Source organism: Lonchura striata, chromosome 4A, assembly GCF_050655825.1.
Source record: "Lonchura striata isolate lonStrDom1 chromosome 4A, ASM5065582v1, whole genome shotgun sequence".
NCBI lineage: Eukaryota > Metazoa > Chordata > Aves > Passeriformes > Estrildidae > Lonchura > Lonchura striata.
This window is the reverse complement of record NC_140742.1, coordinates 1,135,478-1,142,453: the sequence shown is the minus strand read 5'-3', so window position 1 is coordinate 1,142,453 and position 6,976 is coordinate 1,135,478.

Sequence of the window (6,976 nt, the reverse complement as noted above, 5' to 3'; positions counted from 1 at the left end):
AGCATTCCTGGCATGTGTCATTGAAGAGGAGCTGAGTGCAGTGGTGGGGAAGGCATGGGAGAGCAGGGGAGTGGGGGAAGGATGGGAGAGCAGGAGAGCAGCTCCTCTCAGCAGATTTTCACAGCAGGAGTGGCGGAAGGAAGGCACGGAGCTTTGGGGATTTCTCTGGAAACATTAGTGCTGCCAAAGGTCACCCATTTCTGTGAGAGCTCCACAATCTGAACAAGCAGCCCTTGCGAGCCAATTAGCAGCAAATGCGACAGATCTGGATTTTATTTATGTAGCACCTAGCAAACAAAAGCAGATTTCAGCCCCATCTAACAGGGACACGGAGCCTGGCAGGGCCACATGCAGGGTGCCTTGCACTCAGCATGTCCCCACGGGTGCCAGGTCTCCCACAGCACCACAGGCAAAAACAACACCCCACAAATTACCACCAGCGCCACAGCGAGTAAATTTAAACTGAAAAAAAGGAAACTCTTTTCCACACAGAGCACAATTACATGGCACTGTTTATTACCACCAGATGTTGCAGTAGCCCAGGGCACGAGCTGCTGCAGAAGAGACAGCACACACAAACAGGGGAGCGGATCAGCTGGCTCGCAGGCCTGGCTGCCATCCCTGGCTCGGGGCACCCATGGCTCTCCCTGCTGGAAGCCAGCAGGCTCCCCTGTAGGAGAGCTCAGATCCCATTTCCAAGACCTTCTCCCAGGATCTGCTGCTGGCTGAGCACAGAGCCGAGTCCTGGGCTGGCACAGGCACCCTCTGCTGTGCTCACGGGCAGCAAGGTGCCAAAGAGCAAACCTGGGGTCAGCGGCAGCCTGCCAGCAGCTGGACGTGCTCCAGCTGTGCTCTGCAGGGCAGGTGTTGGAGGGATGGTTCAGATCCAGGCCTCGACTGAGCCCTCCTGGCTGGGGGGAGCCACCTGCAGAGCTTTTATTTTGTTTGAAATCAGTGTAGTGCACAAGTCAGCCCATCTTCACGGCTCGCTGCAGCATTCCACACACCATGGCTGGCCCTGCCCTCACACCCGAGCAGGACCCATCCATCCCCAGCCTGGCAGCTCAAGGGGGGCACGGCAATGCCCACCCCAAACTCCCCCGCACCTGAGGACAAGGAAACCACTCCATCCCCTTTGTGACCAACTCCAGCCCCAGTGCTGCTGCTCTGTCCACACGGGGAGCGGTGCAGCCACAAAAGCACCCGGTGCTGCAGGATTAATCACTGCCACTCACCGCCGAGGTTCACACACACATCAGCCCAGCAGGAGCAGTGCCGAGCTTTGTCACTGCACAAGTACTTTTCAAATATACATATAACAAACCTAACATCAAAGGTCCTGAAAGAGAAACTTCTTTCAGATGATATCCCGGGCTCAGCGTCTACAGAGCGCAAACAGAAGGGATGAATGATGCTGGAAACAACAAAGAGGAGAAAATTGTCTCCTCTGGATGAACTCAAGCTTAAAATCTCAAAAAGGAACTTGTCTTGCTTTTGTCTCTGCTGAAAGTCCACCTCCTGCCTGGACAATATTTGGCTATTCAGCAGGCAAGAGGCAGGCAGAGAGCTGGGCTGGAGCCTGGACAAGCTCTGTTTGCAGCCCCAGAGCTCACCAGGGAACAACTGAACCTGAGCATTTGCTTTGCTTGGCCCATTCAGACCTCCATCATATTAATGCAATACGTTAATTAGCAGCAACAGGTCACCCTCTGAGGAGCCTTTCATTCAGTGACAGAAATTCCTCCAATGCTCACGTGCACCCCCAGAACCAAGTTACACGGGGCCCTTGTCTGTGGCAAGCACATTCTTCTCTTTCAGGATTTTTCATAGAGAAGCACAGAGAAAAAGAGAAAAAAAAATTATATTTCTGCTCTTTGTTTTCCAGTGTGGAATGTGTTTGGAGAATTGTTTACCTGAGGTGGTTGCTTGGTTGGATTCTAGTGAGGATTGTTTGAACCTGGTGGCCAATCCAACCTATCTTTGGCTGGGCTCTCAGAGAGGGTCACGGGTTGTGGGTTAGTTAGATTTGGTAGTTAGAAAAAGTAGGTTTTTAGTTTTAGTGTCTCCTTTAAATAGTACATTAATGCATTATAGCACAGTTATAATAAAGAAATCATTCCGCCTTCTGAACTGGAGTCAGACATAATTCCTTCCCACTGGGTTCACCTGCATTTCCAACACCTGTCTGTCCCTTTGAGGTGATTCAACAGAGGCAGAGGGAGTTGGGGTTGGAGTGGGCATTGCAGGGCAGCCCTCAGACTCTCCTGGATGGTTCACACAGAAAACACCTGGAGCAGCTCCAAGCCACCGGTGCTGCAGCCCCTAAAGGTGGCAGGAGTGGCAGCACCCACCCTGGGCAGGCAGCAGGAGCCGAGGCTGGGGCAGAGCCACAGCCCTGTGCCACCTCAGGAGAGGCATCCCCAGCTGCTGGCTCGCCATTTCACAGGTTAGCATTAATATTTATTGCAGCATGTTCACAATTGTAAAGATCTTCATTTAAAATGTTTTGTGCCTCACACCCTGTCAGCGGGGAAAGCTCTATAAGGCAGAAAGCAGGCTTGCAGGCTCTAATGCAAAGTGATGGCTCCAGCTTCAGAAGGGAAGCCTATTTCCAGCAGGAACATCTGCTCTCGGCGTGGAAAGTGGGTACCTATCTGAGGAGGCTGGGAGCAGATGGAACAGGAAAGCTTCTTCTCCTCTTGTCGCAGACCCACAGCAAGCCAGGTTCACCACCCACCCCCGTGCTTCCCTCTCCTCTTGCTCCAAAGCTCTACCATGGAGCAGGGGGTGGCAAAACCACTTTAATTGTTCACTCTAGCAACGCCATCCCAGTTTAGCTCCTGTGCCAGAAGCCACGCTGCTGCTGGCAAGGCAGTTCCCCGTGTCTCACAGGCCTGCAGAGCCACAGCCAGTCTGGGGAGGAGATCTCAGACCTCGGGAAGGTGAGAACTGTCAGCACATCAGGAGGAGGGAGAAGGAGAGGCTGAGCCGAACCAGGCAAGGGAAAGGTGAGAGGACTGTGAAGTAAAATAAAGATTAAGGTGGAAAAGTGAGAAGAACTTAATGCTAAGATCTGTTAAACCTCCCTCTTGCAAAGTCTTATGCAGGTGCTTAACTTTGCAGGCTGCAAGTAATCCAATTTAAGTCTCGGCAGGATTTAACAACTTTAATTCAGGGGAATTAATGACAGCGCGCAAAGTTAAGCGCACGCTTAGCGGGTAAAACAGTGGGAAAAGACTCCTTAGGAGAGAAAGCTTCGTGACTTGGAACTTTTAGAACTGGGAAAAAAACACCATCAAATATATCGAGAAATAATCTTGTGCTGGGCTGGAAGAAGTGTTTGATGTGACCTAAAAGTCTCTTCCATCTCTGACTTCTATTAGTCTGTGACAAGACTTAAAAGGTCAGCCAGTCCACCCCTTTGCTAATGCAGGATTATTCCCCTCAGCACAGTGCCTGTTACTTTGCCCAGTCCAGTTTTAAATGAAAAGCCTTGCAAAACTTCCTCTTCCCCAGGACCATTATCCTCCCAATTCTAATGTGTTTCTTTTTGTCAATAGTTCTGTCAGTATAATGAAATCCTCACTGTGCTAAATTGCTAAAAAAGATCTAAAAGTCGAATCTTCTTCTAATATGACATGAAAGTGCTAGTATAAAAATAGGATTGTATTAGCGATTCTCCACTGTATTGTATTAACATCCTATTTCACTTAAGGGAGGCAGGACTGAATTATCTGCGGATTCCTCCAGCCACTACTCTCACAGAGCTGTGTATTTGGGGTTCAGAGCTGCATGACTTCCCATTAAAGCAACACAATAAAATCCTCTGCGGCATGCAAAATGCTGAGGAAGCATTTGGGGCACGTGCCAAGCACAGAGCCCAACCCTTGCTGGGCTGCCTTGCACCCAAGCAAAGCCCACGGGCTCTGCAAGGCAGGGGTGTGGAAAGCAGTGTGGGAAGGGCAGTGGCAAAGGGTGAGGCCCCAGGGCTGGGAAAGAGGGCAGAGAAGAGCCTGAGGAAATGGCAGAGTGAAAATGCCCGCTGTGGAAGCACGGTGTGGCAGCTCACAGGTCGGAGCCCAGGTGAGAGAAGGGCTGAGCTGGCAGCAGAGCCTTTGCATCCTCAACACAACAAATCCAGGCATCTGTAGCCAGCTCAGACAGCATGCCAGGAAATCCTGCTGCCAGGAAGGGGTCTGAAGCTCACATCACTCCAAGGAGCAAAGCTCCTGGCATCCCTCAGGAGGGGCGAGGAGAGGCAGAGGAGGGCTGGGAGCAGCACGGAGGCAGTGCCCGAGCAGGCAGAACCCAGGGGTGAGCTCAGAGCTCCTCTGGCACTGCCCTGGCTCAGGAGAGGCTGTGCACAGCCTCTGCCACTGCTCAGTGACAGCTCCACGCAGCTCCTTCCCCCCTGCACTGGGCTCTGAACACGCCTTCGAGCGAGAAACTTTGTGCGTCCCGTTCCTACCAGGATCCACAGAGGTTAATCCAGATTTCTGCATCGCCTTGCGATAAAACTCAACACCAGCACAGCCCCGTTTTCCTGAAAACCAAGTCTGAATACTCTCAGGGGCCCCAAGCTTCAGTGAAGCTGTGGGGAGCATCCCATTTACCAGAAATCTGGGGAAAAAATGGTTTCATCTTGTTTCAGCCCACTTCTAGTCACTATTCCCAGCATGTTCTGCAGCCGTGCCCTCCCTGGGATTTACTGGGGCTTATTTTCCCAACACATGCTCCTTCATTGCTATTCTTTTTCTTCTTTTCCTTTTTTTTGTTTTTTTTTTTTTTTCTTTTTTTTTTGTGTGAACTGCATAGCAGAAAGCTATTGAACAGAAAGCCAGTGGGAAGCCACAGCTATTGTATCTCTGGTTTAGTTCCTTATCTGCTGAGGGGTCCTTTTGTGATTGTGTTGTGGAAGGACACGGAGACAGCGCCTTTTATCACCAGCACAGCATCTCTGGATGAAAGGAGAGGCAGCGGGGATGCAGATGTGACGTTAAAGTATGAAAATCCACCATATGGTAAAGATTGCTTCAGCTACAGTCTGGTCAAGATGTTGACACTTTGGTTATGAAAAGCAATATGTATCTCTCTCCTGGTGGTTTCTGTTCAAATTAAATGTTTTGTATCAGGCAGAGAACTAATAAAGAGCCAGGTTTTCCCTCGACAGAGGACTAGTAACAAATATGGAGTAATGTGAAAGCTGACTTGAAAATTACTATTCCCAAAGATGCAATAAATGTAGAGATAAGATTTGCTTAGAGGACTCGAATGAGATAAATGCTAAAGGTGCTGCTGGTGGGAAGAGAGTCCAAGGGGAACGAGCAGAAGTGAAAAAGGAGCATTTAAGAAACACAGCCTGACCTGTCAATGCTGCTGTTAGCACCGAATACCTCGCGGACATCGGGCACCGTTTCAGCCTCCCGAGCCCCTCCTGCCACAGCTCGGCACAAGCAAAGCACCAGGAAAAAGAAAAGGGTACCCGGTGCCAGGCAGAGAGCAGCTCCTGCCCCCTCTTCGGGCAGGGGTGCGGTGCCCAGCGCCGTGGGCATGTGGAGGAGGCCAGGGAGCAGCTCGGAGGCCGGAGGCAGGGCTGGGGCACATCCCCCGTGCCCGGGCACCGGCGCTGGGATGGCAACGGGAAACCGAGGCGCAAAACCAGCGCTGAGCCATCCGAGGCTGCTCCTCCGACTAAGCGCACCGCGGGGCGCAGCGATTCCAGCCTGGCTCAGGCTCAAATCAGCCTGGCGGATGAAATATTGAGGAGCCCGAATCCTCCTCCCGAGGCAGGCTGGCCCCGGGCCGGAGCCCGTGCGGGCAGGCTCCGGCCCGGCCGCGCCGCTCCACGCGAGCAACAGCGGCGGCAATGACTTATTGAAGAGCAGATCAAGAAACATCCCAGCCCTCTTTGGAGACTTCAAAAGCAGCTGAACGCTACCACTATCGCCCGATAAAGACACAGCTTTGCTGCTCCATCTGCCTCGGGGCGCTGGGGAGGGGAGAGGGGGCTCAGCCCTGCTGGGTGCGACCCTGCCCAGCCCAGCCCAGCCCCCGGGCGCCCAGCTGGGGGTGACGGGGCTGCATCCCCCATCACCTTCAACGAGGTGGATAAACTCACTATAGCAACAAGAAGATAGAATTATAAACTAAAATAAAAATTAAAATAGTGAAAAGTTTTATATATATATATATATATAAATATATATAAATATATATATATACACATATATATATATATATATATTTTTTTTTTTTTCTTTTTCTTTTTTTTTTTTTTTTTTTTTTTTTTTTTTCTTTCCTGGGAGACGCTCTCAGAATGACAGCGAGTGTCAATGCTGGCCAAATTCGCCAGCCAGGGATGAGGCAGTGCAGGATGCAGAGCCATGCCGGGGTTTGGAGACTGGCACTAGGGATGGAGGGGGATGGCAGAGAGGCAGAGCTCGCTGCTGGCTCAGCAAAGCTCCTGCCTCACAGCCACGGCTGTGCGGTGCCTTCACACCCAGCAGAGGAGGAGAGTGAACCAGAGGAAGGCTGGGGAGGCAAATGGCAGCATGTTGGGGGCTTTCCACTGGAATTGAGAGCCAGAGACTTTATCCCTTTTCTCAGTCCCAAGCACAGGCAGGGCTGGAGCAGAAAGGCAGAAGAACCAGAGGGCTCTACTGGAGACTCGCTGAGCAAGGGAAGAATGTCCTCCATCAACAGATGACATCTCCCACTGGGAAGCAAGGAACCCAAGCTCCATGACCAAAGTCTCTACCCCAGGCTGAGGGTGATAGGAGATTTGTTATTGATTCACTGTGGCCAGAATTTCATCCTGTGATTTAAACCTAACTCCTCCAAAGAGAATAAGATCAATTTTACAGAGAATCAAATACATAAAGAACACCTTTGAGCTGGTGTGCAGCAGACACAGAGAGGGGAGTTTAAAAAAAGTTTCTTTCCCTATCAGGAGAGTTATGAAAGGAAGGGGGGCAGG